This window comes from Cyprinus carpio, unplaced genomic scaffold (genome assembly GCF_018340385.1).
Source record: "Cyprinus carpio isolate SPL01 unplaced genomic scaffold, ASM1834038v1 S000006658, whole genome shotgun sequence".
NCBI lineage: Eukaryota > Metazoa > Chordata > Actinopteri > Cypriniformes > Cyprinidae > Cyprinus > Cyprinus carpio.
In genome coordinates, this window is record NW_024879282.1 from 24257 (window position 1) to 45000 (window position 20744).

Here is a 20744-nt window from a genome sequence, read left to right on the forward strand (position 1 = left end):
AGACTCTTCCACACTTAGTCCAATCTGTCTCGCCAATGAATGAGTGTTAAGAGCAGATAAACTAATGCAATATGTTTTGCGAGGCTGTGTTTGACTAAGCTTGGCTAATGTTTGAGATTTAGGATTAGGGTTAGGATTTGTGGAGGACGAGGATAACATTTCGAAAGCATACACTTAAAAAACACTGTCAGTGTCTTAGTTTTTTTTTGTCTTGAATTACTATAAAAATATCTAAGCATATTGTGCACATGTTTATTGTGCAAGACATTTTCTTGTTTCAAGCAACAAAAAAAAAAAAAGCTGAAACCTTTGCCTTTATAGTAAAAGCTTATAATAGATAAATTCAAATCTATTTAGAAAACAAGTCTTAATGTAGTGTGCCATTTTCATAAATGAGCATTTTACATAAATGAAGTACAGTAAAATAATTTACATGAAAATTTCAAAGAAAATATTACTCTTGTTTTAAGGATTATTAGATGTATTTAGTGGATAAAAAAGACAAAAATACTGATTAGGAAAATGGTTTTCCACAGTGTGAGAAAAGTTACTTGGTCTTACATCATTTCTCTTCTGCCCGTTCCATGTCCTCGTGATCCTGTTGACCCCCGTGATGATGAACTTCCTGTTGTGGAGCAATTGCTGGACATCTGACCCCGAGACAGGAAGTTGGGCTTGTTGTAAGGAATTAAATCATCTTCTGCTGTGAGCCACATAAACAAAACCATAATGTTAGGGTTCATCAAAGTGTATTGATACAATTATAACTTTCAATATATATACATCTGAAATTAAATAATATACATGATTTTTTATATACAACATGAAGAAATAATGTGCCTTTAAGAGACATTAAAAAACATTTAAGCATTTAAAATGAGACTGTCAGGTGTTCTCTAACAATCTATCCGTCTATGAGAAGAGTTTTTCCGATTGGGTGTGCTCTGTTCTCTTCTCTCCATGGAGGAATGGGAGCTGCCCACTCTCTCGAGGGACGTCTGCCCACATTCGAATCCCCCTAGTTGAGCACAGTCGACCTCATCCTCAGGAGGCGGCTCTGGTGGAGGGGGCAGATCTGCAGACATGTGAGCAGCATGTTAAGTATGCGGGAGCAGGATAAATGATTAACTAACTTCATTCTGGAAAAGGCCTGGTCAGTAACTCACCGCCTTGCAGTATATCTCTTCGGTATTGACCGCTCTTGGAGGTTTTCTTCTTCACCTTGGACTTCTGCCCAGGAGGTGTGTGGTCTGCAGAGGGCCTCGCTCGACCTACAAGGGGGGATGGGACACGACAACGAAGTGACTAAAACAATTGTAGCTATTCTAGAAGTTGCATTTTACTTCTTCTAGAGTAGCAAAACGTCTGTGGCACATTTATATAGAAAACAGAAACACACCTGGCGTGGTGTTGCTGATGTTCTCTACACTTTGGGCAGCTCCTTGGCTCAGTTCCCGTTTATGTGCTGAACGGTGTGGCACAGTGTTGTCAGGGCACTCCTGATTGGCTGACAGGTTTGGGTTGGACTGGGCTAGAGGAGGGCTTGGTGCTCGGACAGCCACTGGACCACACGGCAACCGACTGTCCACAAAAATATGTTTCGGTCAGTTAGAACCACATTTGACAGCATGAAATACGATCAGAAAATGACATTACATCTAACTGAAATGAATCCATTCAAAGGATCTCATTGTTTTAACCCAGAGCTGCGGCCAACAAGGCACATGAACACTATTATATGAAACTCATATTAAATGAAAATCATAGTAGGCCAAGATCAGCACTTTGTAAAAGTAATGATCTTCCTAAACTTGGCGCAAACGTTAGTCTAGCAGGAAGCTTAATTAGAGTCTCAATATTTGCTCTGTGCCATGATAATCCACAAATACGGAATAAAATTATTCATAAAACATGTTTTCTCCTGCAGGAGCAAATAATAACACAAAAAATTCTCCTAAGAGAATGAAAACAAATCATCTATTCTATTATCATGCAGAGAACTGAAATGCAGGAGAGTAGTTTCCTGAAAGATGAAGGATTTGCCTCATATTAAGTCTTTTAAAGTGAACATCACCTCGAGAATAAAGCACAATGTCATTTATGCTGCATCTCAAATTTGTTTTGAAATGCACCATAAAGTTTTAGAACAAGCACATCTTTGTTGACTTATGCACAACTCAAACTGTCAAAAAAGCTATTTATGCTGAAAAATACTACCTGACAAAAAATACAACTCATACAACAAATACAAAATAATTGTGAAATAGTATTTAAAGGTTTACGTGTCTCACCACCGTGCTATCTGTGGCTGTTTCGAGCTGATGCAGCGTGGTATATCGTGGCAGTGGCCATCGTCTCTGGGAGATGGGGTTAAGGTGGCGGTGGACTGGTGGCTGTAGGATGTGGTGGGGGAAGAAGCCTCTCCTCTAAGAGGAGGAGCGGGACCATCCTCCATCACACCGTCCATGAGGTAACTCCTATCCGGGAGAGGAGGACACCACTCTTCCTCATCAGACCTGAGTGAGGAAAAAAAGTTTCAATATTACTTACAGGTCTATAAATAAAGTGAAGGCCCTAAAAGATGATTAATGCTTTTAAATAATATTATAAATAACATCAACTTTTCTTATCACTCGCTTGCCCTTCTCACTTAGAATGGGAGAATAAGTGACTATGTTTCTTCTGCTCTATAACTAAATTCCCTCATTTTTAGCATAAGGTTAAGTAACTCCAGAACCTCTGCTAAATCAATCACAAGCACACTCATCTGCAGTAAATCACCAGGCCAATGCAACCGGTGGCATATCGATTCCTGCTGCTGTTGTGTCAAATGAGACAGCCTGGCCTCCAGATAACCATATGCGGTGATCGTTTAACTCTCGGGGGTCCAATCCTTACAAAACCGATGGAAAGAAGTTAAATGCAGTGGCATTTTGAGTGACACTGACTCAATGTTATGCCTTGGGCACTTTGAGGGCAAACCGCTGAGCTGAATAACACCTACACACACTCTTGGTTTAGTACGTATGCGGCTGCTTGGTGTTTCTATTGCGTTCTTGAGCCTCTCTGAGCTGAAGGGTGAGTTATTAAAATTATAGTCATAATGCAGTAACAGAGCCGATGTTCTTGCCTTCAGGCTGCCACAAAGGTTAACCTTATGAGCCACTAGTTCATCACACTTTTGAGGACTAGTGATGAAAATCCAGTCTGGCTGTCAGTGTTGCATTGCTTGCTTGTGCCTTGAACGACGTCTAATGCTCGGAGGGAAGGAACTTGAGAAGGGTGTGTACCTTTCACTGGCTAATGTGGTTACCGCGGGAGGCTATGTCAAGGTTATCGGATTCACAGACCTTCACTGTGAGTCAGGGCTGGTTAACCGCTGCGGCTAATGTGAACTCGGCCCCCGTTAGTTGCCCCTCACGGGCAGCTATTTGGGCTGAAGTTGGCGGGGCAGAAAGAAATAAGAGCATCTCTACCTGTCAGCGCCCCGCGGACGGCGGGCATTCTTGCGTCGCTACTGCTGACCGCGCGCTTCACTAACAAGGAACTAATGTGATACAGACCAGGAAAAGAAAACATAATTCAGTCAGGCCCGTCATGTGGAAACAGGCCAGATTCAACTGTAGCATATCGCTAACTTGTTGTTATCCTCCATATACGGTCTTGTCAACAGCAATCAAACTGCTCTGGCCTTTTGAATTCTGACACTCCTTCCCTGGAACAATCAACAAAACTTTGTCCCAGAAGGTTAAGAGAGGCCATGTTGCCAGCTAGCCAGCATGCTGCAAATTGGTTAAAAGATTTCGTCATGTAGAATTGGTAATGAATTTCCTGACATGGTGTGTTTAGAACTTGAGGTGAGACTTGACATTTGTTTTTGTCTGCCAAAGTCCTGACTGGAACACTCTCTGGGCAGCTATTTTCTACTAGTTCAGTGTTCCTATATAATTGAATAAAGACTGAAAGTTTTTCTCAAGATTGTTTAAATAACGTCACATCCCCATTAGTATTAAAATTGTAGCTTTTTTAGTTTAAAATATGCTACAAAAGCTGGCACAGCACTGAATGAATCTCTAAGCCTTCTAGTGAGTTTCACCTCATGTCCTGGATTAGTTCATCATCGTCTTCCTCTTCAACACTCGTACCAGCTCTCCAGAGAGAGGTGGTGGCGGGCAACGCATCCATCCAGTTGAGAGATGGCATTTTCCCTGGGCTTCCCCATCAGTTTTCTGCTTTGTTGTTTGTTTTACTGTAGGAAAGCAATTTTTTTTTTTTCCTTAAACATCAACTTAAAAATCTTAAACAAAAGTGTGAAATGTTGCCATGGGCAGTTAACCTGAAACAAATTTAATTACAAAATTACTAAAACTGTAAATTAAAGCTAAATAAAAATATAAAAAAAAAAAAACAATAACTTTGACAAAAGCACATAAAAAATGACCTAAATGAAAACTGAAAATGTAAAAATCAAAGCTATGTTTCAAAAATATTAAAAAGTACTATAATAGTATTATAAATAATTCTAAAGCAACGCTGTTATTCAGCCAAGCACAGGATTTATATTAAGACTGGAGGAAACAGATAAGACTGAAATAATACCGTTATTCAGTCTTGGAGCGGTCTGGCTGGGCATACTGAGCATTGGAGGTTCCAGGCTGAGTCATCCAGTGGCTGCCATCTTGTCAGGGCTGCAGGGCGCCTGGTTGGTGAAAGGCATGATGGGAGTGCTGGCGTAGGGGGAGTGGTATTTTGAGAGTACTTGAGCAGAGAATCTGTGCAGGTCCTCGCTGGTGGGATCAATGGTGCTGTAGATGGGGCCTTCGTTGGAGTCTGTGCTGTACTTCTCGTTTTGACTGAGGTAATTAGAGATTCCCGCCTCTGAGGAAGCGATGGTAAATGAATTAGGGTTTAATTAATGAAACTCTGTGCTGTGGAAACAGTGTTAAAATAACAGTACAACCAGTAGTGTTGTGCTCTATAAAATGAGTCTTACCATTATAGTATCCTCTCCGGGGGTGTCATGTTTAGATGTACAGCAGTTCACTGAGTCTTTCACATTGTTGTGCACGAGATTAGTAGTTGGCCATGAATCAGCCAGCCACGGGTAATTTCCCATGTTAGCACCCAGCATACCAGGCCTACATATCCAGACATATCCAAAAATATTAATAACTATAGAATGAAATAAAGTCAATGTATTTACACTCTGAATTGATGCTTAGGAAGCAAAAAGTGACATTCACCTTCCATTAAGTCCAGAACATTCTCCATGTGGAAAACCTACTGAAAGAGATGAAAAATATATATATATACAATACAACTTATCCACAGGCAGAAATTATGAAGCTAAATGTGAATGATGTGATTGTCAACTAAAATTATCTTCATTAACCAAAATAAAGATGAAAAAGACAAAAAACTAAAAATATATATATTACACCCACCACACACACACACACACACACACACACACACACATACACACATATATATAATATTTTCTTCTAATATATATATATATATATATATATATATATTCTATATATATATATATATATATTAGAAAAACAAAAACTAACAAAAATGGCAAAAGCACATAAAATTACAAAAAATTTAAACTAAAAATGAAACTGAAAATATAGAAATAAAAAACCAATACAATATATAAATAAAAAATAAAGCAAAATAAATACTATAACAGTATATAAAATAACACTGCTAAATCATTATTTAATGTCAAATGTGATTTGGTGTGATATGTGCATGCGTACCCGCAGGTGTGTATGCAAATGATGCTGTGTAATGGCTGAGCTCTTTTCTCTTCTTCCGTCTGCAGTAGATCCACACACTGAATCCCATAAGGATTACCCAGCATGCCCCGCCAATGCCTGCGATGAAGGCAGGCTGCTTCACTACGTCTGAGATCTGCTCAGCCAGACTTACATTCTCGTCAGATTCGCTACCTCCACCTGTGACTGTAGGCCGCTCTGCGGGCAATTCTGAAAAGGAGAAAGAGAGAGAGAAAAAGAGAGCTAAGACAGATTAAAAGTGTTACTCAGACAGAATGTCTTAATAGGACTCAGCTTATTGGAAAGAATTAAGCAATTTAGTCTCTTAGCGGGACTCAAAGAGAATTTAGACCAATTTTTGGTACTTTTTACTCCCACAAGTCCATCACTCCACTGTTTAATTTTATTCAGTTTAATAGTCACGGCTGTTTTTAGCAAGCACTCACTGATAATCACAGATACAGGCTGGCTGTGTGTGCCCACTCCTGCGCTGGTTACCTCCGCCACCTCCACCTGGTACAACACTCCGGGTAGAAGCCCCTTTAACAAAAGGGTCAGCACGTTCCCGTCCACAGTCTGATTGATGTGGTAGCGCGTCTGAGAGTCGTTACCCAGACACCAAACCTAAAAAAGAGATTAAACTGTATTTTGACACATCATGCAGCATTTTTAATTTTACTGTGAATAGACAAGTTACTTTTTGCATGTATTTGGGGCATAAGAAGTTTGTTTTGTTTCTGTTGTCTGACTTTTGCAATCTGAAATATACCTTATACTCCTTGGATGACTCCATTTTGCATCTCAGATGGGGATGGCTGCCATGATACACTGACGCTTGAGCTGTTGCTGAGCTTGACTGTTGTTACGGTTACAGCAAGAGGGGGGGCACTGGGAACTGGAAGAGAATTAAGTTAAAATTACATTTTGAAAAGTGAGTGACCACATTAGCCCTCTCCATAATTTTATTTGCCTGAATGAAGCGATTCATCTTCATATTATGTACAACAGAACAGAACTGAGTCAGGCTGGGCTGAATGAACCCGAATTGAATTGATTAGAACAAAATTAAATTGGAGTGCATCAAATGGAAAACTGGAAAGAGATTGCAGATTTCTCACCCTCCTCTGGAGTGCGAAAACGTCAGCGGGCGGCTGTCCATGCCCTGAACTCGTTTAAAGTAGGGTCGTATTTTAATCTCGTACTCCGTGCCTTTGAGCAGTTTAGCGATGACAGCGCTACGCTCCGTCGCAGCTTTCACTTCCTGCTGGGACCAGGAGCCGCCAACAGGGCGATAAAGCAGACGATAACCCTGGATGTACTGAGACTGGCGATCGACCTGACAGATGGAAAGAGGGAGACCGAGACAGAGAGATGAGACAAGGTGAGCCGGCAGGAGAATCAAGGGGCTGATTTGGAGCGCAGATATTAGCTGCACTCACATTCCAGCTGATCTTCATGCTGGATGCTGTCAACAGCACTGGTTCGTGAAGCTGCACAGCCATCTCTCCCAGCTCCCTCTGCACCTGCCGATGGTCCACACCTTGACCTGTAGGACTCACATCTGCAAAAGAACAGAACTCCCAATATTAACATCTTTAAATTATGCAAATATATGAATTTAGAGAATATAATGAAAACGATCAAAACCACCAAATAATAGGTCATATTAATATATATATGTTTAGCCCCAGTCCACACTGAATGGAAATGATTTATATGTAATCTTTTAAAACAGCCACAATTATTTTGCTTTTCACCTGTAATTTTTTTGTATACTTAAAATTTATATGACATATAATTTGTATAACACGTTCACTATTTAAAAAGGTCATAAGATAAAATTAATTGGTCCCCTATGTACAGACCTTGTGTGCGTACAGGCTCTGAGATGGGGCTGGGGTCACTCAGGCCGTAAGCATTGAGCGCTCGCACAATGAACAGGTAAATGGTATTCGGAGACAGTCCAGTGACCGTGTGCTTCTCCAGTTTCACAAAATCTGCAACCGTCTGCCATGTACTCCCTGCTGATTGGCTGAAAAGATAGATAGAAAGATTATATTGCTACATTAAATTATTCATCAAATTTACATGAACATCAATTACATATGTGTTTATTTTTTATTTTATGTTTTAAAATATGAAGATTTGTAGATTTATACAGCTGAATCTGAACAAAACATCAATACACCAATGGTTTTGTCCTACGTTTGTCCCGAAGCTGTTGTATGGCATTAGAGAGAGGAGGCTTTAGCAGCAAAGTCAGTGTCATAGATGTTTATCTGCACTCTTTTGATTGTCATTACACGTGTCTGTTTAATGACCCGGCTCTTCTGTGATGCTATTCTTGTACCCTTTGGCTTGACAGTGGATGGCGTGACTAGAAAAATGATCTCTGTGGTGATAGATTTATTTATGGCACAGACTAGGCTTGTCATAATGCAGTCAAAGCACTGCATGTAATGGATTCTGAAATGAGAGTTCTTTAAATATAAACCGAAAACATTGGCTGATTCTGTACAGGGATACATTTCAGCATTAATTTAAGAACATACTGCTTTTTATTAACATCCAGATCACGCCTAAACATACAAGAATATCAACTTAACTTAATGGGAACCAAGAGAGCTACTTTGATGTGGTGTACAGGTGGACAAGATTCATAACACGCATCCCCCTCTAATAAACAATGAACGTTAAGCACAGACATCTGTCTGTGCCAGAAGGCTTTGAGATGTTCCTCTTCACTTGTCTGTGGTTAACCATCATCCTTGTTTAGAGCAGCGGTCACGTGCGGCATGTTCAAGGTTTATTTTCCCCCCGTGGCAACTCCTGCCGCAGACACAAAGCCAATAAAAGCCCGACCTGCACAATTAGGCCAAGCCATAAATGCTGGGAACCTCGTAAATATTCCTTCAGCAGCCCACCGATAGAAGTGATAAATCCAAGGTCACTTTGCTATCAGCTGGGATGGAAGAAAGGCTGAGGCATAGACAATTCCTGTTTCTCCAGCAGGACTGTGATTGGGCTCCTGCACGCACATAAAAGTGCATAATTCTAAAAGTGGGCTGCAAAATAAACCTTTTTTTTTCACTGTATTGAGGTGTCAAAATCCTAAACCCAAAAGCCTAAATCCTCCTCATCTGCAATCTCAATTCTTTTCCATCCCTCATTTGCTCTGCAACACCCTCCTACCTCCCTTTCCTAGCGTTCCGTGTTCCACAGCACCTCAGGGTAGGAAATTTTACAGCAAACGCCCCTTTCAGTCCCACAGCACTCTATAAAGAATCAATTTTAAAGATGTGGGGCCATGCTAACTGTTACCCAGGGGGGCAAGGGAAAGACAGAGACATAGTGTGTGAAATATGAAATACAGCAAGAATAAAAATGTGTGTGTGTGTGTGTGTGTGTGTGTGTGTGGCATTCTACATCTCCACTGCCGAATAGCCGGTTTGCTGTCAGCCCTTCTAAGGACTGCAGGACCTTGGTTCTGTAATTAGAGGTAGCCCCATTTCAGGCAGCTTACAATAGCTTAAAGAAATGTCTCTGTGTGGACTACATTTGAATTCATTAGCAAATCATACAGAGACCCTCAGCTTTCAGAGCGAGCACATTTCTCAAGCTGACTTTGCATGAACAAACTTCTTGCAGACTGAACAAACACCAAAACAGCTACTGCAAGGTTTTTTTTTTCTTCATGTCCAGGACACAAAAATTAACTATCCCCTTATGAGGGACCCTGTTTGGAAATTATAAAAGCATTTTTTTGTATGTATTACAAACCCATTTATATTGTGTGAGATTATGCTAATTAAATAATTGGCCTTTTGATAATATTAAAGCAAATCGATACTAAATAAATAGTTTCCATGTTTTACTGACAAAATCTGAGAGCATGCATTTTTCTGTTCATTGTATAAAAGTAAAAAAAAAAGATGATCTTATTAGAGCTGCCAAGAGAATAAAATAAGCATAATTAATCTCAAAACTTCGACCAAGTCTTTAGAAAGTAAAATCAAATTCAGAAAACATGTTTAAATTGACTGAATTAAACATTAAAGTAACAGTGAAACTGCTAGATGCAAGATAAAATAAAAAACTGGCCTTCAACAAGTAAACACACACACACACACACACACACACATACATACACACACACACACACACACACACACACACACACATATATATATATATATATATATATATTTTTTTTTTTTTATTATTATTTTTTTTTTTCTCTATTCAATTTTACTAAGAAAAGCTTCTTATTCCGACACCTTGTCCTTTATTTGCCATGACTGTCACACTCACTGAAGCTCCATTATTGTGATTAACCATGTTCACCAAGCACATTTATAAAAACTAAATTGAAATAAAACAATTCAGGAATCGTGATGATGCCAAAACCATGAACTCATAACTGCCCACTAACTTAGCCTGCCCTAAGATATGCCGATATGCAGAAGTTAGCCAATCAAAACAGAGGCCATTTACGTAACAGGCAGTTGCAAGCATCTTAATAAGAGAGTGGAAAATGGTCACGTAAAGCTAAATTACTAAACTGGCACAAACCTATATGTGTAAAATAATTCAATAATTCATAAAACTATAAATAAGCCAGAGTTCTCCGGTCTGTGTCTGAAATTCAATTGTAGAACACCAATACAGTTGCTATTAATTTAGATCTCTCTGGCAGTAGGTTGCCGCCTGAGGGAAGTGATTCATGTAGCAGGCAGGATGTGAGATGTAAGCGCAGCATGTAGTTGCCCTCGCATGACTGTGAGGAGCAGTAGAGCGGGGGAAAGGGGTCAGGGACGGGGCAGGCACTCGGTGGTATTACCCCGTCTGTCACGGCTGACCAGCGACGCTAAGACAGTGACAGGGAATTAATAAAAAAAGAAGAATAGACCCCTGTAGTAGCCTCTGGCAAGAAACAATATTATCTTGGGTAGGAAGGAAAACAAACAGGAAGCGACCAGAATGGAGATGCGTACAGTGTGCACTAACTCACCTGAAAGCCTCAATGATGTAAGAGGTCACAGCCGCTCCGCCTTCATGTGCATTTGGTTGCCATGTCAGGGTCACACTGTTACGGGTCACATCAGTTACGACGGGCTTCTGGGGTGGACCGGGCAGCTGGTAGGGCTCTGAAACCGGGGGTACAGAGAGACCGCCACTCTCTGTAAAGATAAGATTAGGATATTAGCATGCTGTCTTCATAGTGGTCCAAGTTATCATTCCATGAGCTATGGTTCTGTTTGCAGAATCTATCAGAAAACAGTTGCTGTTTCCGTATTAGTCTAGATTTATAGGACATTATAACAGAAATCAATATTGAACAGGAAAATTCTTGATCTCAGGTCAGCACTTCTACATAAGCTGACATATGGTAGATGGACGCATATATCTGCTGAGCAAACTCGCAACAGAAGTGGCTTCTTCAGCTGATTATAGCAGTTTAAAAATGATATGATGCAGTTTGTCAAAGATAAGGACACATAAAGGTGATGATAGAGATAGTGTGTGTGTGTGTGTGTGTGTGTGTGTGTGTGTGTGTGTGTGTGTGTGTGTGTGTGTGTGTGTGTGTGTGTGTGTGTGTTTTACCTTTTACTGCGAGTACACCACTCCAGCTTGTCTCTCCACTCAAACTAGAGGCAACACAGGTGTAGGCCCCAGAGTCCGTTTCCTAGCAACAGCAGGTTCAGGGTCAGCATTTGTATGGATAAACTCGAGCACAATGCATTGCCTCACTCCACTTGGAGCAGTGTGGAAATATTTTCATATGAATTGCATATTATTTAAAATTGATTATTGTTTCGAAGTTTTTTAGTATTGACGGTTATTACTACTGAAGTTAGCGACAGGAAGAAAATAATGTGCTGTTGTGAAACCTAGTGAGCTGCATATGTTGGCATATTTTTACAGCATCATAGGCATGTACCTAATGCAGAGACAATTACAGGAAAACCATAAACTGTATCTTTCACAATGAATAAAGAATGAATTTTCTTATTATTTTCAATGCTGAAAATAGCAACAATTTTGTGGAAACCAAGATAAAAAATTTTTTAGGATTCTTTGATTATTAGAAAGTTCAAAAGAACTGCATTTATTTGAAATAGAGACCTTTATAAATGTCTTTAAAGTGACTTTTTATCAATGTAATGCATCCATGCTGAAAAAAAAGTACTTTCTGACTTTTAAATGGTAGTGTATGCAAATAACATTAGACTAAAATCAATACGCAACTGTCTAACCCTTTAAACAATTTAAAAAAGAAAACCAGGCTGGACAGTTTAATTGGTTGAATCCATCAGAGTTTGAAATTGTTTTCATAGTAGTGTCTCTGTGAGTCTTAAAACCTTTCCGTTGTGGGAACCCAAATTAATTTTTATCTTTCGGTTTGATTTTAGATATTTATGTCTATCATTTGAGCTAGCATGGGTGTATTGAATGTTCAGAAAGAAAAAAAGGAAATGTAAAGACAAATTGTCATGTGGTGGGGAGGGTGAGGGGCATTAAATTTTTACCACAGGGCCGAGGGGAGAAGTCAGGCAGAAATTGCTTACGACAGTGAGAGATGTAGTAAAGCTTTTCTCTTTCTATCTCTCCGTGACAGCGATCTAATAGTGCTGACAGCTCAGGGGCACCAATGACACGTCTGAGGATTTGACTCATCGTGATGCACACATACATTCACACGCCATGACCTCGAATTACTGTCTCTTTCCTTGTGATGTGTCTGTTTCGTCTTTAATCTCGTTTTTCATGTAGAGACTAGCATAATACAGTACATGTTAGCATGAATTAAACAGCAGCTGTCGTAAACAGCAGATATTAGTAGAAAAGCCAAAAAATGTCTTGTCTGAAACTCAATCCATGTACTGAAGAGTAGTTTTATATCCTCAGGCAGTACAGGAGTGTGTTGAGAGTGTTATTTTGGTCATTTATGAATCTCTCCTAGAAGGAAGAAAGAGAGCAAACACAAGGTGTAAAAACAGTTTTCTCTTTGACCTTTTGCTCTTTTGAGTGGATAACCTCATTGGTTAGACCTCTGCTGTGCTGGCTAGTCTTGGTCATTTATGAATCCGAGTCATTGCTGGCTAGTCATTGGTGGAAAACTGGAAGAGCTGAGAGAGGTAAGCAACTGGGCATCGACTGATTAATCATGGATGGCAGCTCTGGGCTCAGCGCTAAACACACTTAAAAATGCATGAGTGGGAAAGGAAATCGGGAGACAAATATTTTGATAATATGCATTCACATCCTCTACTCATTTAAAGGGATAAAGAATAAAGCTTCTGTCATTATTATTCACCCTCATCTCATTCCAAACCTTATGACTTTCTTTCTTCCGTGGAACACAAAAGATTATATTTCGAAGAACATGATTACCCCGAAAGTTAAAGTACTAAAATGACTGAACTAAAACTGAAATAAAAATAAGCTAATATGAAATAGAAATTAAGAAAAAAGAAAACTGACAAAAGCACATAAAATTACTAAACCAAATTTAAAATGAAAACTGGGGGAAAAAATAAAATAAATAAAAGCTAAGACAAAATATTTAAAAAAATAGTTAATAGCATACAAATTATATATATATACATAATTAATATTAGCATAAAAATTATAATATATACATACATATATATATATGCAGTAATATACATATATATATATATATATATATATATTTATATATATATATATATATATATATATAAACACTGGTCTGGTTTGTTACTCAGACAGAGCTATCATGGCTTCATAAGACTTGAAATATAGTGCATAAGTCATATGATATGCTTTTTTTTTATGGTTTTTCTCTTGTCATTTTGCAGCTTGAAAGCCCCATCCTCATTCACTTTTCATTACACAAAAAATACTGGCCCAGGATATTCTTCAAAAATTATCCCTTTACAACAACAAAAAGCCATACAGCTTTGGAACAAAAAATAATCACTGAATTTTGGGGTGAACTATTCCAAGCTATTAGTTTTTCTCTGACTAAAACACACTCATTCTTGTTCACATTTCTTTTTCCTCACTCCCCTGGCACAGTTGAGAGCAGGCCATTTCTGGTGATTTTCCCAGTATAATGGCACCTTTTCACAACGTGCTCCCTTTCTCTCTCCTTCCCTCACACACTACCATCTGTGCAAACCCCAGTCTCTGGCTCCCTTGTGCTCTCCCATCATGCCGGGGTAATCGTGAACTAAAGGGGGCCAACAGAGGCAGCAGACCAGAGAGGATAGGGCCAACACCAGAGCCAAAGATGCCCATCTGAACAAAGCATGCAATGCTTAACAGGCCAAATAAACAAAACTCAACTCAAAAGCCTAAATTCTCACTGATAAACGAGGCTGCTACTTAAATTGGCAAAAGATTTTGGCGCTAGCTGTCCATGAAGTCACTGTACTGAATATCAAGGTCACATTTAAAGTGTTGCAAACATTGCAGAGAGTACAGGATTGCTGAGAGTAGCACATAAAGATTGCTAGCCTCCCCACGTTTCTATATCCCAGAATGAGCTTTAATTAAGGCATGAATGACTGTTAATCCTTCCCGGGCACAATCAATTAACACATCAGGCCTGTTCACGTCGGTACCATGACCTCAGGCGAAACCTGCAATCGCACACACCCCTGAGGCCTTGAGGAAGCATGCACTAACACTAACGACAGCACACACTCTCATTACAATTATAATTACCGGTTTTATCGCAGTGCACAACTCTTGCATGAGCAGCTGGGTCACCCCAAAACCATCCACGGAGCAAGTATTAAAATCGATCTGCTAATTAAGCCTGCCTGTTTGCTGTAAACTCAATTGCGTGTTTTATGCCCCAGCCATTGATCTGATAGCAATAATGACATTTTACAGCAATCATCTGTGTCTAAACGTCACATCGGCGTGTCTGAAAATGCATGGCAAGGGAAATCTGTTCATATGGAATATCGTATAATAGCATATGGTGTCTGTCAAGGAAGAGAGCCAACATGCAATGAAGAGGGCTTGATTTAAAAACAAAAAAAACAACATATGTTCATATCCCTGGGGATTAGCATTTTGGAAAATAAAAGCCATAAATGCTAAAAAACAAACCCTCATGAGCACACTTAAAAACTATCTTGAGTGAAGTACCTGCAGGGCTGTGATTTGTAAAGTGCCGTTTTCCATTAGGCTAATGCGCCCGTCGCTGCCAAGGATTCTCTGGCCGTCGCGCTCCCATTGGATGCTCGGAAGAGGGTTGCCCATCACGTGGCACTGCAATTGGGCAGAGGTGCCTGGAACGAGCGTCTGGTTGGCCGGTCCTTGGCGGATGATGGGAGGGATCCGGTCGGATGGGGCTAAGGGTGAAGAGAATGAGAGAGGCGTGGGCCACAAGAACCAAATTTGCATGTAACACCACCATATCTACCACCTCGTTCAAATTATACACAAGAGATTGTTGAAAAAGACACACTATGAATTATGCTGATTGAGATTCTGAGAGTAAGATGATAATAAAATACAATATCTTCATGCAATCAGACATATAATGACAAAAACAAATACATTAACTAATGCATCAAATTAACGCCCAGTGCTAAATTCAAAAGTTAAAGAAAAAAAAAAAATGCTAAAAAAAAATTAAAATCAAATTTAACTGCCCATTTGTTTCACTCTTACAGCCTGCCAAACAGAAAAGATCAGCAATTCACCTGATTTTAATTAGATCAATGACACAGGCCTCTGGATATCATTTGATTGAGTTGTGGTACAGCTATAAACTCTTTTTAAAATGAATGTATAATGTTATTGCATAGTGGAACTGAGCCAAATGCATTTTTATCACCTTTAGCAGGCTGTGATGTGTTATAATAAAATTATTCTGTGCTTTTAAGCTTGCTGTACAACATTTATGGGTCAAGAACTGGTAAAGATGGATCTACTCTAAAGATGCATGGTATTAAATTCACAAAATTTCCCCAAGAAGATTATGCAGCTTTTATGAAATCATCAGTGGTGGAGGTGTTCGGACTAATGCTGTGCTCTGCTTAAGGACATTATATATATATATATATATATATATATATATATATATATATATATATATATATGTGTATTTGTATATTTATTTTTGTAATGTTCTGTATTTTTGTGTATTTGTATATTTATTTTTGATGACTTCACTAATCTTTATATATATATATATAAGTCTGACAACAGAGATCTGATCTGATCTCACCATCATCCAGTCCATCTGGGATTACATAAAGACATAAAACAGACTAAATCCAGAAGAACTGTGGCAACATCTCCAAGGCACTAAAAGAAACCTACCTGCAAAGTTACCTGAAAAACTATGTGCAAGTGTACCTCGGACAAAAGCTGTTTTAAACAAAAAGGGTGGTTGCAACAAATGTTCCTTCATGTAAAAAATAAATAAATAAAAAATCTCACTGGATTATTACAATTAATGACAAAAGGAATGTTTTGAAATGTAAACTACTGGAAATGTTTTCTACTGACACACAAAAAAATTATATTTTCTGATATTTTCTACTGCTGGAAAAATGTATTACTATTTCAACATAGATATTAAGCAGCAAATCTGTTTTCAACATTGATAATAATAAGAAATGTTTATTGAGCAGCAAATCAGCATATTAGAAACATTTCTGAAGGATCATGTGACACTGAAGTCTGGAGTAATGATGCTGAAAAGGAATCACATCGCAGGAATAAATTACACAAAACAGAAACCAGTTATATTTAATTGCAATATTTTACAATATAGCCATTTTTAATGTATTTTCAACCAAATAAATGCAGCCTTCTTTCACAAACATGAAACAATCTTACCAGCCTAAAGTTTGGTATGGTAGTGTAATGGCTTGAAATGGCTTTAAAAAAATGCTTAAATACTTTTTTGAAAAGAAAACATGAAATCATGTAAAGCTGTAAAGAAACAGCAATTTATCTAAGATTATTTCCACAGTCAACATTAATGATCATATTTATGTAATCATGTACATATACCTCTAATGTATGCTACAGCATGGAATGAACAAAACAATGTCCTTTTACTGCACTTTTCTACACAGGTGGTTGTAAATATTTTTCAGGTTGAAAGGTATACAGCAATATAGCATGTAAAATGCACAATAATGCATTTCAACACAGCACTCTAGAATAATTACAGTAGTCTGTGTTCTTCTACAATTTATTCTTCCATTTCCTGTAGTTCAGCTGCATCTCCTTCTATAGACCAATGTGATGGCTTAACACCGCCGTGTTTCCATGAATAATTTATTATTTGTTTGACTACAACTGAAAAACCTACTGTCTGTTGACCTAAGCAAGGAGAAAAGTCCATAGATAAATAATTGACAATTCGGTTACTTTAGTATTCTCATTTGAAAAAAACAAGCACCCGGGAAAGGCAGCCTGCATCTCTGACATTTTCCCTTCACTGCGGTAAGAAAAAGAAAAGACCATAAGGTCAGAAAGAAGACGAGGGCTGTATTGCTCAAACAAAACCGTGTTGTGTTTCTACATGATGTGAATTTCATAGGCACGAGAACCACATCCTTGGGAGCAGTGACCCTGTGCTGCAAATGTCTTCCATTGATCATTTCACTGTGTATCATGTAAGAACATTACAGCAAACATCAGTCAGTTGATGCCAACATGCCAGGGTCACCATCCTTAGATTCCACAACAGGCACAGGGGTTTTTGGGATATGTGATTATATTTCATAAGTCAGATTTTTTTTTACAGCAGACTGTGCAGATATTGGACGCTTGGCGAAGGTTTTTCATGAACATGCGCGCACACATGGAGTACACACAAACAGTTTATCTTGTTACCAGGGAGCATGCCGACAGAGGTGGCATATGTTCCTGGGGTTATTTGCATAGCTCGATTGTGCCCTGTCCTTTCTGATTACGTCTCCAGAGCTTCCTGCTGTTCTTCCATTTGCAGAACGCAGAAATTTTAATTTGGGGCAGCTTTGAAGACTTTTTTATTTATTTTGGTTTAGAGCAAAAAGGCTACGGCGGGCAAAGTGGCAATTTGTTCAAACACAAACAAAAATATGACTCAAATCTTGTTAAAAGGCCTCACACAATCAATTCAGTTACATGTACAGTTATGGACCTTTAATGTAGTTAGAGTGATATTAAAATATCAATACATGCCAACCGCCAGTGTTTGATGTAGCTGGTAGGGGTATATGAAAGGCAACTGTACTGTATGTGTGTGTGTCCAAAGCTAGTTTAAAGTATTTACTCACTGCTTTCCACCTCCAGCAGGGCTTTGGTCAAGATGCTGCCCGCCACACTGATGGCCTGACAGATGTAGTACCCAGAATCCTCGCTGTGCACATCTGTAATGGTCAGCTCTCCGCTTAACGACACAGAAAAACGTCCTGACTGTGAAGGTGGCTGACTGGGAAACAGCAGAACCTGTTCAAATCAACAAATACTGTTAAAACAACAAAAAGACTAAACATGATAAATCACATTTAAAGTTGATGATTTTTTAGCTATATAGCTCAGATAACTCACAAAAGACCAATATAAAACTTAATCATTGTATTCTTTTTTACCAAAAAAATAATCACAGTCCCAACTTAATCTAACTGGACAAGTCATTTGAAAAGATAAAACAGCAGCACACTTCAGTTAAACTCTATATTAATGCATCAACTATAAACAGGCTAGAGTTTGACAATTATAATTAATACATTTAATTATATTCATACATTATCACAGTATAAAATTATACTTATTATTTTTAAATTTGTATTATAAACAATATATTAACATTATGGGATCGTAATAGCATGTCAATATTACATTTTGCTAAAATGTATTAAAATTATAATTTATATGCTGTTATCTTATGAAAAAAATAACTCTTTATAGACTGTGTATTTTTTATTTATTTAAATTTGTTTTATTTTTACAATATGAAATATTGTATGTATAAACATTTTATTACCGCTATCTTATAAAAACATCTTATAATAACAATTTACATTTTTCTTAATTTGTTTTATTTTTACTATATGGAATAAAATTTTTTTTTTTTATTTTTACTTTTTGTAGTTGTTTTATTTATTTGTATTCACTTTTTTAATATAGACTTTTATAATGCTTATTTTACCACACCCTTAACCATTGTGGCATATTGCTTTACTGTTCGTGACTGATACAAATTACAAATAAATTAAAAAAGGATATGGGATAATATAATTTATGACTCATCACACAGGATAAGGATATGGGCTGATATAATTTATGACTCATCACAATCACTTAGATTTAAGAGCTTGGATGAAATGGCTGATTTGCATTTACATTAATAGAACATCACTAAGCATTCAGTGTGATACTCGGGTATAAATTTAGGTGACTGCTGAGATTCATGTCCACAAATGGGCCAAACAATAGCTGCAATATCTCAGCTGGTGTTTTAGAGAGGGGGGTCAGGAAGAATGCCAGATACACAAAAGACAAAGGAGTTTTAAGGAGTCTTCCTCCTTTAGCACGAGGCTGCAACACTGACAGCTGCGCTATTGTTCCTATTTGGCAGTGTGTGTGTGTCACTGTTTCATTTTTGGGGATAATCCAGTGACCCCCTCACCCCGGCCCTCTGGCTATGACTGGACTCACCCTCATCCTCAGTACTGTTCTATATCCACTGACCTCACAGATCGGCCACACATGCACACACAGAAAAACAAAGAATAGACGAGAGATTAACCGGAGAAGAGTTCATGGCCTGGTGTACAGCAGATATTTGATCACCTCTGGCCTATGACACACTCTGCTCAAAAAAAAAAAGAAGGATGAAGGGATATAAGAAAGGATGGAGGGAGGGATATGGGAACTGGTTTCCTTCCTCTGAATGCTTTAGAACAACCAGAGGCTTATATCTTCATTTCTTCTGCTGTGTTTTATTAATAGGGACATGAGTGTGTTATCTAGCTGGGCCCAGGGACATGTTCCATCCTCCTCTGACCCAATGAGGAGACACGAATGTGAACAAGCTCCTGCAGAAACCCCTGAGTTCCTTCTAACCCGGTGAATGGCCTGTCACCAGTCTCTAAACTGGCTGCAAGGCATCCTCTCTCTATTTCTTTCTCTTTGTCTGACTCTGAAACCACTTTGAAAAAAAAACTGTGTAGTTCTTCTTGCTTCTTATAATGTTACACTGAATAATTTTTGGGATTCACCCACATATAGATTCATAATCACACACAACACTGACTCGAGTTCAGTTATGCATGATCAGCTGTCAAATGCATTGTATGTATTGTCACTTGTAATTATATGTTTGCTGTCATGTCAGCAAACATATGATTACAAGTGACAATACTCATGATTCAAAGACTGACAGCCAGACATTTGTTTTCAGAGCAAAAAGTGCTTCTCGAGAAACTCATCCTCCAGGTGAGATCAGATGAATAATGAAAAATAAATCCATCAGATTCCCAGCCTATATGGGCACTAGACTTGCCTTTCCACTCACAATCTTAGAAGTGTCACTCACAGATCCACAGTGTGCCAACATCTTCCATAATAATACATATCGAGTGACCTCAAAAAGAATTTGGACAGTCTGGTCACACATTAAAAAAAAATGTATTAGCATTACACTAAAAAAAGTAGCAAAAAAAAAAAAAAAAAGTGATCGCAATACACTTTTGCAACGATATTTCATTCCTTTCAAAAATATACTTAGTTTTTTTTACTAATATACTTGATCACTACCCTAGAGTCTGACCCTTTCACAATGAAATTATTTGGCAGATACCTTTTGACACTGACTGTAAGGGTTCCCCAGCATGCATCTGTGTACTCTTGTCTCTTACCTGACTGCCTTCTTTCTGCCAGAACACAGCGGGAGGGGGATTTCCCTTAGTTCCACAAAGAAAGGTGACAGTACGGCCTTGGGCA

General features: G+C 38.4%; 1 pseudogene; it reads right to left on the minus strand.

The window, feature by feature from the left end:
• Positions 1-896: 896 nt before the first annotated feature.
• The window catches only part of LOC122134594, a 61281-nt pseudogene continuing 41433 nt past the window's right edge, over positions 897-20744 (minus strand).